This window comes from Oreochromis aureus, linkage group 22, assembly GCF_013358895.1.
Source record: "Oreochromis aureus strain Israel breed Guangdong linkage group 22, ZZ_aureus, whole genome shotgun sequence".
NCBI classification, from domain to species: Eukaryota; Metazoa; Chordata; class Actinopteri; order Cichliformes; family Cichlidae; genus Oreochromis; species Oreochromis aureus.
Window position 1 is genome coordinate 39,853,855 of NC_052962.1, and position 17,150 is coordinate 39,871,004.

The following is a 17,150-nucleotide window of genomic DNA, read 5'->3' on the forward strand; positions in this document are numbered from 1 at the left end:
CATGAGCGAACCGTTTTTTTAGCCCCCAAAAACAAAAAAACTAAATATTTTCCATAAAAAACATTTGAAGTAATATTTGACTTTTATTATAATTAGGCCTTTGGATGGTCCAAAGATTGGCACCAACATTCGTTTTGATGCAGCATTATTTTTTGCAGCAACATAGTAAATTATAATAAAACGGTATATTATGTTTTTAGTTTTCACATACTAAGTGCTTATTACCACGTAGTTTTCTAAAATAAAATTACAAAAATATGTTCATAACAATACAAGATCACTTTGAACCAGAAAAACATTTATTTACATAAACAGTTATGGTATTGGGACTCCAGGAAGATTATGATTTCCGCTGCTTCCAGCGCGCCTCCAGTCGGCTGCCTCCCGGGGTCTGCATGGAGCTGGCTGCCTGCCTCCAGCCGGGCGCTGCGGTGTCATTCCCGGTGTCGTTCCGCGGTGAGTGTCCCTAGCCGAGTTTTTTTCCCTGTGTCGGGAGCACAGGCTGGGATGTCTAAATCACGCAAACAGTATTCCACAATTTATATTTTTACTTCACAAACACTTCTAATTATCACGTTTTACACCTGAAACTTTGGAGGGCTTAGTTCTTTGTACAGAAAAGTTACAGCAGGATATAAATAATTATCAGGCAAAAATGTCCTTCGTTTATCACAATAATCCCGTCCGAACCTGAGAACACTAAATATAAAATGTTTTGAAACCCTCAGAATGGTAATGCAACAATACTTCTTAATGAAACCAAACAAACTGCCTGCGTCACAGTGACGCATTGTGGCATGTTCTGTGGGGTAGCTGCATACACGACATGTCCGATCCACGCGAGAGCAATAAATCTATCATTTTCTTTGCTAACCCTCAAACTGAATGGTAATGCAACTTCTTCATGAAACTAAAACAAACTGCATGCGTCACAGTGACGCATTGTGGCATGTGCTGTAGGTGTAGCTGCATACATGTCCGGACATGTCCGATCCACGCGAGAGCAATAAATCTATAGTTTTCTTTTGTAACTCTCAAACTGACTAGCAATGTAACGATAATAATTTTTCAAATAACGAAAACATTATTATTCCCTGCATAATCCCGATGCGGGGGGGGATTTTGTCAGCCGCGAACAGCGGTTCGCCATCGGCGAAGGCGGAAATCATCGCCAAAGGCGAAGTCGGATCATTGTGACCGAAATACTTTTCAAATTTTCAAAAATCACCCTGTTACTGTTTCATTCATCTCCCTTTCGCTCCCAATTTTAAAATGAGTGGCAAAGGTGCTTTTTTTTACCGTTAAATTTGCGTTCCATGTTCCACGTTCCAGGAGGATCCGCGATACACGCCGACCCCTTCCGTCGTCAAAAATGACTACTTCCGGTTTACCGATTGTTTTTCCACTGCAGCTGCATTGAAAAATGCTTGAAGTCATAATAAAGTGTAATTTGGTTTTGGTTCCAGCTTTTATACTTATTGTGTTTGCACTGCATTGTGGCCTAAGAGAAAAGACGGGGAAAAAAAGGTGTGTGTGTGTGTGCGTGTGTGTCATTTTTTTTCTTTTTTTAGGCATAAATACCTTTATTTTATTTTTTTAAACATATATGCCATTGTCTAAGACTGTTAGTGACACAGGATTATCATTTTTTGAGCAGAAAGTCTATGGAATAAATACGGAAATTTACTGCATTTGATTCACTTGCCCAAAAGTGAAGAAATGGCGCCACCTGGTGGACAAATAAAAAAAATTACAATTTCAAGGCCCTGAGTCTACATCGACATCCAAAGCAAAAGAAATAAATAAAAATACATAATAATAATTTGGGGATGAAAAATAGCGTTTATAATGGATGTCAATGGGGCACAAAACGGTCCCTAGGGTAATGAGTGTGAGTATTTTTGCTGCTCAGCCATTTTAGGCTGATTTAAGAAATTCACACTGAAATTTTAAATCTTTTAAAAAAATTAACTCCTTTGGCAAGTTTGGTTATATTCCACTGAACACAGTGGAAATGGCATGCATTTGAAACAAGAAAGTGGCACAAAAAGGTCCCAGTATGAGGTAATATTCCAATCACACAATGTCAGCATAACAAGCTGAAACGGCATAAAGAGAAAATCAGACAGATGGCCAACAGACGGGATGGAGTCAGGAAGAAGAAAAAGTTAATGACTCAAAAAGGTGGTTTCCTGTTACCACTGCTCACAACATTGCTACCCATCGCCGCGGATTTAGCTATAGGCGCCATTCGCAAATAAAAGATGCAGAAAATGTATTTTATCTTGCCCGAGCAGATCAAACACTTACATGAAACACATGCAAATGCCTCTTGGACACCCATCAGAGACAAAGCTGAGGATGAACTGGACAGCGAAATGAGACGTGTATTGGAGACTCAGGGTCTAAGCCCGGATGAGAAAATAAAAAGTATAACATGCTTTTACAAAAGTATCTCGTACTGGAGAAACAAAAACTGCCACTATGAGCACGAAGAGAGCGAGGAGGGGGAGGAGTTGGGAAGTGTGGACAAAGTTTTGCATTAAGTTTTAACCAACATAAACCCACGCTCAAAGAGAAACACTGAATAGCTAATGCGTAGAAAATTAGCATCAAAAGGTCACAGCGGATGGACTGAGGACGGTGAATTTATGCATAGAGACAAGATTATACCAGGAAGTCATATGCTCGACTTGATGAAGTTTTTAGCAAGCTCTCGGACAAGTGTGAAACCAACAGGCTGGAGTTCGCTTGCACGAACTTTGGCAGACCTAAAAATCCCCCTTTCCACTATTGGAAACTTATCGTCTAGAAGGGAGATAAGATGGCCTTTATTAGTCCCACAGGTGGGAAATTTGTTTTGTTACAGCAAAAGTGCAAAGTTATGTAGCAGAAATTAGAAAACACTGGAATGCAATAAAATAAAATAAAATAAAATAAAATAAAATACTATGTACAATAGAATAAAATAGAATAGAATAATATATACAATAGAATAAAATAGAAATACAAATACTATATACAACTGATAGCAGATAGCAGCGCTAAAAGATTCAAGAGAAACAGGAGAATACCAGAGATCATCGGAGGAAGATGTTATTGTTAAGAGAAAAAAAGAAGAAAAGCAAGACAATTGCCTTATCACCCACTTGGTTAAATTTCTGATGTAATCAAAAACCAAATAAAACATTTTTCTTATTTTTTAAAATTAATTATCTCTCATGTTTTTATTGAACCAAAAACACATTACACCGCTTTTTTTCCCAAAAACGTTTTTAGGCTTTATTAAAAATTAATTTTTAACACAAATGACAATCATTAAAAGCTTTCAGAGAACATGAAGTTTGATTAAAATTGCTAGCTTTACATATTAATAGACATCTGACAAATCGTTTTACAAAACACGAGACCATGGTATCATTTTTGTTTTGATAAGTCTTTCCACGCCATCTCTGGGCTAAGAAAAATATACAATGCTGACCGCATACTGTAGACAGTGTGGCTTGTAGCTGTCTTTGATGGAAAGATACTCGATCAGCATGCTTTTTCAGAAACGTTACAATGCTTTTAGGGTAAAAAGGATAATCCGGTGGGAATCATAAAAACTGGCACCTCCATCTTCATCTAATGAAATCGCCAGCCAATGAGTTCCAGGTTTGTTCCTTGGGTCTGTATTTATGATCACATATGTAGGCCGTTTAAACGAGCGTTTGAGTAATGTTAATAATTCATCTTCTGCATATACTCCAAAAAACCTGTCACTGACTAGCAGCCTCCCTCCAACTGATGATTGTTCATGCTTCAATAAAAAGGTGAAACCTTTCTATCAAACTATCAACGTCGTGGTGTGAGGCAGCGGCAGTCTGAAGCGCATTTCAAGTCTCAAGTTGCCATTTATTATCGGTGACAACACTTGGCTGTCATCTGAAGGATTCATATTGAACACAAACAGAGTATATCCTTGTTCAAACTCCTGTCTGTCAATGCACAAGGACAGATCTGTCAGGTTTCTCCTGGTAGCGGTTGTGGAGATTCAGAAATTGTTTTATTGCTGCCATATAACCTGCATTATTATAATTGCATTAATAACATGTTTTACAGCATTATTTGATTAGTAATATTTCTTACAGGGTTCATATTGCATTGAATATGTTTGTCATCACATTCATTCTATTCACAGGTAGTTTATTTTATACACATTGCATATCTGTGCTTGTTTAGAGTTGATGTTCCATCCAAGAGGGTTTTAAGCTTCACTGGTGAGAGTGTCCAGGTGATACATGTTGAGGGAAGATGAGAACATAGAAGGTTAATTGCATGCATGCTTACAATACACATAAATCTAGTAGCAGGCCTGAGCGAAGGCCCAAGTGTCTTCTGCTCCTTCTTGAAACTTGCTGCAATTTAGTCTACTTAGTGATTAATGACGAGTGTCCATTTTTAGCTCTTAGAGACCCTGTAGCTTGAAGTTGGTTACCTTAAAAGGCAAGTGTCTTTGACCTCTTTGTAACTGGCTGCCCTTTTAGCGACCTGGTAACAGATGACTGGAGGAGATAACCAGCCCTCAGATACTCTGAAGGCTTAAGACTATGATTGTGCATGGAAGGTGTTATGGAAAAGAAAAGTTATATGTCTGTGTCTAGCCATTAAAAATGAACAAGATGTACCATTGTCTGTAAACAATGACTGTACATAATGTATTTTTGACCTGTATTTGACGCCATGGGGGGACGGATACCCCAATGCTTTAAAAGTGTTCTCCACATGTATTTTTAGTAGAGAGATAGAGAAGACTCATGCTGTAATTTTTGTTCTGTATTAATAAACTCACCGTTTGATTGCACTTTTCTGGGGCCTCCGTGGTTTGTTTCACTGCTCTACATTGATCGATTTCGCGACACGGTGTACAGGCTGTAAAACTCTCTGACGGAGTGATTCTCACCAAAATTGGGTTGAAACGCTTTGGCTGGTATTTGTTTACTCTCATGACACAAAGCCAAAAACTCTAAATTGTTATGCTCGAAATTGAAAGGGCATAAATCATATCGACCTGTAAAAGCTTCGTGGTTTACCATGCCTATGACTAGATACCGGGGCAGTGAACCCAGAAACAGGTTCTCATGATGTGATATCCGTGAATTCTCTTGAAAATGTTTTTACATTAATCCTTGAGATCGGAGTAAATTCTGAGTAATTTAATTATGTCTCGATTATAGCCCTGTAGGGGTGAGTTGAGCTGGCTTGTGAAATCAGTCTGTCGCCCAACGTGATGTCACACTGCGAGAAAATGGTGTTTAAAGGGTAATTTATAACATTAGCGTCTGCATCAATATCAGTACCGTCTGCGTTTGTTATTTTCAGCCTTAAACTCAGCAGTGTGTCATTTAAATCCAGGTAATGCAACCCGTTTCCAGGCACGTAAAATTCCAGAGGTCCCCGATCAGTGAGCGCTGTTACTGGTTTAATTTCTGAATAACATTTATCCTTGATTGAAAACTGAGTCAGCGGTGCTGTAAACAGATCCTATTCGCTCAAGGTGCATTCGCTCGATTGTTCGTGAAGTAAAGACATTGTTGCTTGTTCTTAGTTTCTTTAGAAAATATCTTGCTTAGACTTGCGTCCTGTACGTCTGACGGTTTTACCCGTTTGTCTCTTTTTGACAGTTTTTCTCAGCTTTTTAAACTCTGCCAGTCTTTGACCCGGAGGAAGTTTTAAGGGTCTACATGAAATTTTGCTTAGCCCTGAGCCCTTTTGGCATTCAGCTGTGTCCGAGTGATTGAACTTACTGACTGCTGTAGTCAGCACGTCCGATGCTATGTTCTTCACGGCAGTCTTCAAATGAGGTTTTGCGACGCTCACACCCCACTTTATGAATGGACTCACAAATCTAAACAATTTTGAGAAAATAGATGCTACCCTGCGTCCGTAAATTACAGGCGCACCTGAAAAGCCGGGGAGACCGTTACCGGCTTGGGTTTAGCAATACCGTATAAATCTTTTATTATCTATATTGTTATGAGTTATGGCAGATCCTTGACAGGCCGGAAATGTAGCTTCACTATCGTTTTACCGTAGGTAGGTAGGTAAAGTTTGCAGGCTCGTTCTGATCGGTTTTGATTTTGATATGGATATTTTCGATGTGTTTGCGAGCAACAGGAATATAGTCTGGTTTGTTAAAACACAGTGTGATAATATCTCCGTAATTACCCTCTATTTTGACAGTACGCAGCAGGGGGAGTAGCTATCACCCACGAGCTGTAGCGTTGCAATATCAGAATAACAGAATAGATGATAACACCCAGCCTTTATATCTGCTGGATATGAGGCAAATTTGCGTTCAAATTGCTGCCAGACACCTGGCGGGACACCAAGCATATATGCAAGCGGTGGGAAAAACCTGAGCTGATATAGGCCTCCAGATGTGAATTCAAACTTTTTAACATTTGGGTGATATTTTCGATAAATATCCGAGTCCGCGTATTTTTGTCTTAACCACGTCATCGGGCCTCTGCTCAGCATTACTCTTTTTCCTCCATTCAAAATAAGCCTTATCATTCGGGAGATTAAGCCATGTATAGTGATATGAAATTTCAGTGAGAGCCACCTCCCATGCCCCATCGAGATTGAGATGCTGGGCGAGATCCACACGGAAGCTGCTGCTGGTGTTATTTTTAAATACATTCAAGCTTGCGTTTGAGGGTAGCGTTACGTAAAAGCCCTGCAATCTGACGCTCATACTGATCCCGTTACCAAGGTGAAATTGAGGTCCGGGGTTTGTTATGTGAGGTTTTTAAGCTCACTGGCTTTAAGCCAGCTATTAAACTTTTCAGGCCAGCTCCGCCATTTGATGAGGAAATAAATCTGCCCCTTCCGTTTACGTTTTGAGAGAATTTTCTGTCATGGTTGGTTGTGTGGCAGGCAGGCAGGAGTGGTGGACCCAAAATGCAGGACTCAAACACGGAAGTATAACTTAAAGTGCAGCTTTATTGCTGGGAAAAAACCTCTTACTCAATAAACTCACCAAAAAAAACAAACAAAACTCTGGACAGAGGAACTAAGAACTGAAACACTGGAAAACAAATACTAAAGCGGAACAGGAGACAAAGCACACAGCAGATTGAGGGTACGACACAACAGAGAGCACAGGAAAACACAGGGCTTATATACACAGGGGAGTAATCAGGGAATGGGCAACAGGAGGGAGACACAGCTGGGAGAAATTAGGCTAATGAGACAGGGGAGAAGTAAAACTGAACACCAGCACAACTCAAAAACCCAAACAAATCATATATTTAGAAAAACAAAACAGAAACAGAAAAAGCTGGGTCAAACTGACCCAGAACCATGACATTTTCTCAATGTGACACAGCTTATCCTTAACCAGGCCGATTTTCTGCAGCTCATGGTCATAAAAACTACCGATAATTTGTTCCCCATCGTAATCTTTGATTTTATAAACAGGAGGGTCTCTAGGTATGCACTGGTCTATAGTAAATATCTCATCCGTGAAGGTTTGCTTGTACCATTTATCAAACACACCTCTAACTTTAGACAGTTAGAGGTCAGACGTGATCTCCCTTTTTAAATTTCATGGGCTTGTTTCTGCAAGGAATAGAAGTACCATACAGGTTTTGAAATACTAGCGTTGTGTTGTCTGAATTTACTTGATTGGGGGCCATTTTTATGGCACTATGATAACTAGTGTTATAGCTGTGTAATAAATCTTGTAACACATCGACATATCTACGTGTATTTACAGCTGTGAAATATTTATACATTTTACTTTTAAGAGTTCTATAAAACTTTTCGCAGACTGAGACTTTTAGATCGCTCCCTGTAGCAAAATGATTTATACCATGCTTTTTCATTAAAGATTGAAAACTGAAATTAAAAAAATTCCTTACCACTATCTGTTTGTAGCTTTTCAGGAATTTGGCTATCTTTTAAGACAGACTCAAAAGCCTTGGCGACTTGAACGCCTGTTTTGTTTTTCAAGACTCGTGCATAAGCTTTTTTAGAGAAAACATCAATAACATTAGGTAAATATTTATAGCCATCGTTATGCTTGGATAACGCTTGCATATCGCACAGGTCTGCTTGGAACTGATTAAGAGGTCTTGGGACACGATTTTTCCGAAAGCAGATCTTGGTGAAATGTCCATTCCAGAAACTTTTACAGAGTTAATCATAATATCGGAAAAAGTAATATTTTTCAAACGGGAAAAGACAAGAATGTCGTCTCTGAGAGGGGTAGGAGACATCCTTGACAGACATCTCGCCGGTGTTTCTGGATTAGCAAATTAATTATGTACTTCACCGTTAGTTTAGTGAGTTGCAAAACAGCGGTGGGGAGCAGACTCGCTGCCTCGTCGTCGTCCACGGCCGAAGGCTGTCCACGGCTCTCGCCGGGGTGGGGAGCGGTGTCTTCGGGCTCTTGGAAAAGAGCTCGGCATACAGGATCGCCCAAAGCCCAGAGCGAGGCGCCGGAGACTGAAAAGTTGCCGGGGGTCTGGTCTGGGGACTGCCAGCCGAGAGTGGCGAGTTGTGAATGGCTGGGTGAGTTCCAGCCTTGAGGGGATGATGGCGGCGGTGGATTCTCTGTAAGCATAGTGGCCGGAGACGGTGAAGCCAGATGCGGCGGAGGGCTCGGCGGCAGGGTAGCCAGATGCACCGGAGGGCTCGGCAGTGGGGTAGAATCAGCTGAGGGCTCAAGAGATGCGAGGGATGCAGCGGACGGGGCTCCGAAGCTATTTCCACTCTTTTCTCCCACCATTTTCAACCAGTCTAGCGTGGGAATTCGGAGCATGGTGTTGAAAACACCAGACTGGCTGTTTGAAAAGTCCAGAACAAATTCATCTGTGCGAGCGTCTTCGGTTGTCTGCCGGCTCCCTCTGCAGTACCAACGACAGAATGGCGTGCCCTTTGTCTCCCACTGCGTGTATGTGACGATTTGTCTCACCATGCTTAACGGCCGTTGCTGTTGCTGGTCCAGCTTGAAGGGTGGAAACGCGTGGGCCTGTTTGAAGACTGGATGCGTCTGCATCTGTTGATCTGTTGGTGTCGCGATGAGGGTCAAAACAGCCCAGTCAGACGAAGCAAAGGCAATCCGAGATGTTACACTGTAAAATGTAATTCTAGATGTTTGTTATTTCAACATATTATTCTATATCAGTTTGACGATAGATGACTGAAGTTGTTGTTATAACATAGAATTACAAGTTATAATTTCAAGTAATTTCAAGCTAACTTGAAAACTCATGTCCAGCTAAATCAGCAACTTATGTGAACTTGACAATGTGGGTAAGTTGAGCACAGCAGGGTTCAAAACTGTCCCATGTGACTGCTATCGAGGTGCATCATGGGGAATTGGCGGTTAACGACATGCTCACTTTACTTGGACGTTTTCTAATCGTCTTCTTTGGAATATGCTTTCAAGGTGAGTAACATTGGTTATAACTATAAGGAAAGAGAGCTACAAAAGTTGGAACATGTTTTGAATTTATGGCATGATGTGTGTTTTTCTCTTTTACCGAAATGTTTGCTTTAGCTAATGTAGCTTTAGCGGACAAGGTCCAGCTTGTGTGTCATGACCAAACTTGACCCAATAAACTGACATATGGCTAAAAAGGGAGTATGTAATGGACTTGCTGGCTTTAATGTAAAAAGCCTGTTGTGTAACTTTAATGAGGCAGTTGGACTAAAACAGTATTGCTCATCAAGGTAAACATCTGAGGAATAAGGAAACTGTTACTTGTCCTTTTACTCAGTGTTCTTTTAATCGCACGTTTACTAAAGTTTTACATCACATAAGTCATTTTCACAATCATTGTACTTTAAAAGATTTCGAGACAGAGCTTATTGTTCTGTGAACTTCCTTGTTTGCTGAACGGCAGGTAAAGTGCATCTTTTTGTTTGTTTGCTTTTGTGTGTTTGTGTTTTCTCTAATGGGCCTCAGATGACTGTTTGCTTAAATTTGGGTCTCAAAGAATCTTTTTTTTATTCTGCCTGTACTCTCCACCCCTCTTCTTCTATTGCTCAGGTTGAAGCAGAATTTGCCCGTCTTACATCTGTTGACCTGAAAGGGTTCCTTTTTGCTGTGCTTGACCATTATGGAGAGGTTCGTGGAGCTGTACAAAATCAAGAGCGGCATAGGAGGGCTAACTAGGCTCTCATAAGATGCTTCGGTGATGATGTAAGTGTTCAACTGCGAAATGTGTTCCTTTGTTTAAGTTTTAGGTTATCCAGTTCAACTGATGAACTCATTGAAAGAAAGCTGATAAGTAAAGTCTGTCATCATATTTCACAACTGGACATTTAGTGTGGTAACTTTTACAGAATCTGTGTATATTGGTGGTAGGTTGGATATCATATTCTACTTGAATGTCCTGATAAGCCTGATTCAAAATCTCCAATGATAATCATATATTGATGGAATTATGTATCAAAAAGCTGTGAATTTGGAGCTGTCTACATGCTTCATAAACACTGTTTAAAAAGTGTTTTTGTTTTCTTTTTGACTTCTTTGACCAGAGCCCTACACAAAGGAAGAGGACAGAGGACCTCATTTTCTAAAGGAAGAGCCCTCACACACTTTCAAGACTGTGAAGGTTAGCATTGTTTCTTTTAGTAAATTTAATAATGACAGCACCACAGTGGATTTTAATGAAACATGTGGCATCTATGAAACAATAGATGCCACATGATAACATGTCTACTTTTTCCTCACCAAATGTATTATTACAAGATCTTTGACACTGGATTTGGTCTGGGTTTCAGAGAAACTAACTGCCAAGCTAGCATTGATATTATTAGTGTCTTGTGTTTATTCATGTCTTCACCAGAGTCTTTGACATTTCGCTGCTGTACTGTTCACTTCAGCTTTACGTTTGATTTCTCACATTGTATATTGTAATGGCAGAGATATTAGGATATTTAAGGGCCTGCAGTGGCTGCTACAGCTGTGGGGGCAATACTTTGGTGAAATGTCCTGGACCCTGAAAAGAGACTGTGTAGACTGGGTAAGCAATTAAAGGTTACTGGCCGAGAGTCATTGGGCAGCTGGGTAAAGGTGGATGTTGATATTCAGTGCCAATTATGCAACCTGTTCAGCCATGTCTATATGCTCTTTTTCATGCTGTTAATATAGGGGGAAAATAAACTTTAATCAATAAACTGATTAAAGAAGCATTGTCTATGGAGCCATAATCTGATCCTGTAGTGTAGCTGCAGTTTGCACATTTCATGTATTCTCAGCCAGATTTGGTTTAGAGCACAGCCAATATTTAGCATACGTAGATTTAAATTCACACACTGGTGATGGCAAGCTACATTGTAGCCACAGCCGCCCTGGGGCGCACTGACAGAGGCGAGGCTGCCGGACACTGGCGCCACCGGGCCCTCTGACCACCACCAGTAGGCAACAGGTGAAGTGTCTTGCCCAAGGACACAACAACTGAAACTGTTGGAGCCGGGGCTCGAACCGGCAACCTTCCAATTATAAGACGAACTGTCAACTCTTGAGTCACGATTCAGTCATCCACCCATGTGTGTGAATGACTGAATGTGTAAAGCACTTTGGAGTCCTTAGGGGACTAGTAAAGCGCTATACAAATACAGACCATTTACCATTTAAATTGAAAATTTTGTTTGAATTCTGCAATTGAAGACATGCTCAGTTATTTATGAACATGGTCTTTGTTTAAAGCAAGAAATGGATTTGTAACATGGGGGTGCATATCTCATTCTGAAAAAACTTTAACAACTAATAAGTGTTACCCAAATCACCATCATTCAAGGCATCAGTATGGCTCTGCTTTGGAAAGACATGAATTATTAAGCACAAGGGATATTGTGTAATTGTAATTGTGTAATTTTTTTTTTTTTTTTTTTTGTCTTTGAACCCTTTTATAGCCGACAGGTATTGAAGACACGTTTTCTAAGAGGATGAAAGTTGGCATTGCGATGGTGAAAGAAGAAGACATCATCGATGTGTTGGTTGTCCTTGAGGCGGCAGTAATCCTGTCTAACCTGAGGGATGTCTCAAGTGCCATTTCCATGCTGATGGGCCTTCTTTTTGCCCTCAACATAGACTATCCAAAGGAACTTAAGGACATCTTTGAAGTCATTCAGAACATCCTAATGAACATTGGTGGAAGGCAGTGCATCTCACTAGTGCATGGTCTAAGAAACAGACTCTTGCAGAAAGCCATGCAGAACTGTAATTGTATGCTCCTTAGTGTTAAGGACAGTTTTATTTTACTGTTTGTTTTTTTATTCTTGCAAGTTCTCATTCTCACTTTTGTATGTCACTAAATGACTACACTTTACATTCCAGATTAGACAATTACTCATTTGTTCATGGTTTAAGAAACTTATGTGAACAACAATATAATGGTGGACTCTGCAGATACTTATCTCATGCAAGTCAGTAGTTTTTCCTTTGTTTTGCAATTGAGCAGACTCAAACTGATGTTTCTGAAATATCCATATTATCAAATGTTTCAGAAGCATGCACTCATTTTCAGAGATATTGGTTCTGTGGAATTTGTTGCAATTGTAAACGAAGACAAATACAAGAGTTTGATATGTTAGTTGTTATAAACTGATCTTTACTGTCACTTATCAAAGGTTTTGTACTATTTTAATATTTCAAGTTTTATGCTAACAGGTGTGACTGAGCACAATGAAGTTTAAAAATTTTGCAAATGTAAAGAATAACTTTTCTAAAATAGCAAGTGTTCGTTGATACATTACATTAATGCAGACTTTATGTTGTTACTTCACAAGAATCACTACTGCTCCTAGAGTATTGGTCAGAATTTAATCTTCACCCAAACTGGGCTCAAGACCAAGTTCAAATTTATTGTTTCACAGGAGCAGCCTTTGAGTTTTGATGGATTGTGAGCCTGATGAGCTACGTCACTGATTTTTCTGTTTCTCAGATGACTAAGATGGCACAATAAATGGTGAATGTTGGGTGCTCATGAGTAATTGTCTTGTCATGTTCTTAAAACAAACTTTCTGTATGAAATGATCAGATAGACTTTAATGGAATCTGTGGGTTTTTATTTATTTTTTTTTTCTGTAAACAACAGAAAATTAATTTAAAGGAATGTAGATATTTAAACCTGAGATCTAAGATAAACCTAACAGGTAGTTTTGCTGAAATGGATGTTAGAAAGGTAAAAAAAAAAAAAAAAAAAAAAAAACTAAAGATGTTTAATACACATTTTTCTTTACATCCAGTCAATCAACTCTGATAATTAAAATGAAACTGATTTACAAGTTCACTCAGCTACCTTAAGGAGCTCAGTTAATTAATAAACTTAAATCAACTTAGCTAACAGATTATGTTAGTTAAGCTAAAATAGATTCCTAAGTTAAAAGAACTACTAAAGTATTTGAATTAACTAAAAAACCCAAGTCAACTGAACTAGGACAAGAGTTTAAACAATAGATTATTTTAATTTAGCTGAAAGGGTTTTCCCAAGTAAAGATGACAATTAAAGGAGTTGAACTGACTAACAAATCTCAGCCAACTAAACTAAGACAAACATTTAGACAACATGTGATTTTTCATCAACATAACATTTGGTTGTGTTGCAAGAACAAACTCTATTTCTTGACTTAACTTAAAATTTTAAGGCAGCCCTGTACCTGATATTTTTAAGTTGAAACAACAAGTTATATTTTACAGTGTAGCGGGCCAAAACTTTCACCTGCTCTTAGTTGACAGAAGTAGATTTCGCTCTCTTTGAGGCTGAAGGCATAACCCCAAAATCCACCGGAGCTGAGACGGAATCTCTCTTCCATAGGGTTAGCGGGTGTTGGCTGGACCCTACAAAGATGCAGTCGTGTGAGTTGCGCTGGTGTCCCGGAAGCTCTGTAGCTGGTTACAGGGGTCTGAGCGAGCAGGGTCAGGTTGGCAGGTCTGGCATCCATGTTGTTTATGAAAAAGAGGGAAAGAGAGTTAAAAGAGGGAGTTAAATTTAAGCCGAAATGTTAGATTATTTATCCTGAGTGACAGCCAGCGAGTGAACCTATTGCAGAGAAGGTAAATTGGCCCTGTAGCCGATTGGCTAACTGGGGTGCCGCGGGAGCTGCCCATTTGATATGTGATTGGCAGCGGGCGAAGTTAGGCACGCCTCGGAGGCGGAGTTGGTCTCGGGCGCAAAGTTTCAAAGTTAGGCAAGAATCATTCAGGAGCTGAGACGGAGCGAGTAACAAGGAAAAATTTAGGCTGCGCGCTGGATGTGAGACGGAGCGAGTAAGAGGGGTCGTTTGAAGAAAAAAAGACTAAGGCTTTTTCAGCAGTTTTCCCTGTTATCGCACACAAGGTTTGGGGATACTCCCTAACAAGTTTATCGTATTGTGTTTAGCTGTGTGAGTTGGGGAGAAGCCGGAGGGTTTTTTCAGGAGTTTGACCTGCTTGTTTGCCTAAGGGTTTGGTGGGAGCCGTGGTGAGCTTATGCTTGGGGGGATCGCGTTTGTGAATCGGATTTTGATTCTCGTTTTCCTTGTTCGGATTAAACAAATGCAAATAAATTGAAATAAAGTTTTCCAACGGGGCATGCAACCTCTATCTTCCGCCATACTGAACATTACAAAAGCACAAGTTTAACTAAGCACTTTTACTCTGGTTTAGGACATGTTCAAACACACACACACACACACACACACACACAAGCATGGGCGCTGACACAGGTGAGCGCACGGGCACGCACAGACACACAGGTGCGGGCACGCATGCACTGACCCACCACCAGATGGCATTTTTTGCCCATAAAAAAGTAAAAAAAAAAATTTTGGCTTCAAAATGAGAAAATGCTATTTGATATATAAAAAACTTTATTTTTTAATAATGAAAGAATTTATTTTTGGAAAATAAATTAGTTATGAAATATGATAATTTTATGAATATCATAATGTTATTAATATCATAATTGTATGAGTGTCATAAAGTTTTATTACTTCCTAGGGTCATAAACAATTTATTGGGGTCATAAGTCACTTGGTTTGACACAAGGGGTATCATATCACTCCTACAGTGGGATCCAGAAGTTTGATCAACCTCGTTAAAAGTCATTATTTTCCTGTATAAATCGTTGGTTGTTACAATAAAAACTGCCAGTTATACAGGGAGTGCAGAATTATTAGGCAAGTTGTATTTTTGAGGAATAATTTTATTATTGAACAACAACCATGTTCTCAATGAACCCAAAAAACTCATTAATATCAAAGCTGAATGTTTCTGGAAGTAGTTTTTAGTTTGTTTTTAGTTTTAGCTATTTTAGGGGGATATCTGTGTGTGCAGGTGACTATTACTGTGCATAATTATTAGGCAACTTAACAAAAAACAAATATATACCCATTTCAATTATTTATTTTTACCAGTGAAACCAATATAACATCTCCACATTCACAAATATACATTTCTGACATTCAAAAACAAAACAAAACAAATCAGCGACCAATATAGCCACCTTTCTTTGCAAGGACACTCAAAAGCCTGCCATCCATGGATTCTGTCAGTGTTTTGATCTGTTCACCATCAACATTGCGTGCAGCAGCAACCACAGCCTCCCAGACACTGTTCAGAGAGGTGTACTGTTTTCCCTCCTTGTAAATCTCACATTTGATGATGGACCACAGGTTCTCAATGGGGTTCAGATCAGGTGAACAAGGAGGCCATGTCATTAGTTTTTCTTCTTTTATACCCTTTCTTGCCAGCCACGCTGTGGAGTACTTGGACGCTGCGTGTGATGGAGCATTGTCCTGCATGAAAATCATGTTTTTCTTGAAGGATGCAGACTTCTTCCTGTACCACTGCTTGAAGAAGGTGTCTTCCAGAAACTGGCAGTAGGACTGGGAGTTGAGCTTGACTCCATCCTCAACCCGAAAAGCCCCCACAAGCTCATCTCTGATGATACCAGCCCAAACCAGTACTCCACCTCCACCTTGCTGGCGTCTGAGTGGGACTGGAGCTCTCTGCCCTTTACCAATCCAGCCACGGGCCCATCCATCTGGCCCATCAAGACTCACTCTCATTTCATCAGTCCATAAAACCTTAGAAAAATCAGTCTTGAGATATTTCTTGGCCCAGTCTTGACGTTTCAGCTTGTGTGTCTTGTTCAGTGGTGGTCGTCTTTCAGCCTTTCTTACCTTGGCCACGTCTCTGAGTATTGCACACCTTGTGCTTTTGGGCACTCCAGTGATGTTGCAGCTCTGAAATATGGCCAAACTGGTGGCAAGTGGCATCTTGGCAGCTGCACGCTTGACTTTTCTCAGTTCATGGGCAGTTATTTTGCGCCTTGGTTTTTCCACACGCTTCTTGCGACCCTGTTGACTATTTTGAATGAAACGCTTGATTGTTCGATGATCACGCTTCAGAAGCTTTGCAATTTTAAGACTGCTGCATCCTCTGCAAGATATCTCACTATTTTTGACTTTTCTGAGCCTGTCAAGTCCTTCTTTTGACCCATTTTGCCAAAGGAAAGGAAGTTGCCTAATAATTATGCACACCTGATATAGGGTGTTGATGTCATTAGACCACACCCCTTCTCATTACAGAGATGCACATCACCTAATATGCTTAATTGGTAGTAGGCTTTCGAGCCTATACAGCTTGGAGTAAGACAACATGCATGAAGAGGATGATGTGGACAAAATACTCATTTGCCTAATAATTCTGCACTCCCTGTATGTATCATATAGGAGACACACACAGTGATATTTGAGAAGTGAAATGAAGTTTATTGGATTTACAGAAAGTGTGCAATAATTGTTTAAACAAAGTCAGGCAGGTGCATAAATTTGGGCACTGTTGTTATTTTATTGATTCCAAAACCTTTAGAACTAATTATTGGAACTCAAATTGGCTTGGTAAGCTCAGTGACCCCTGACCTACATACACAGGTGAATCCAATAATGAGAAAGAGTATTTAAGGGGGTCAATTTTAAGTTTCCCTGCTCTTTTAATGAAGAGTAGCAACATGGGGGTCTCAAAACAACTCTCAAATGACCTGAAGACAAAGATTGTTCACCATCATGGTTTAGGGGAAGGATACAGAAAGCTGTCTCAGAGGCTTGAAGTGGCAGACCAAGAAAAATCTGGGATAGACAGAAGCGACGAATGGTGAGAACAGTCAGAG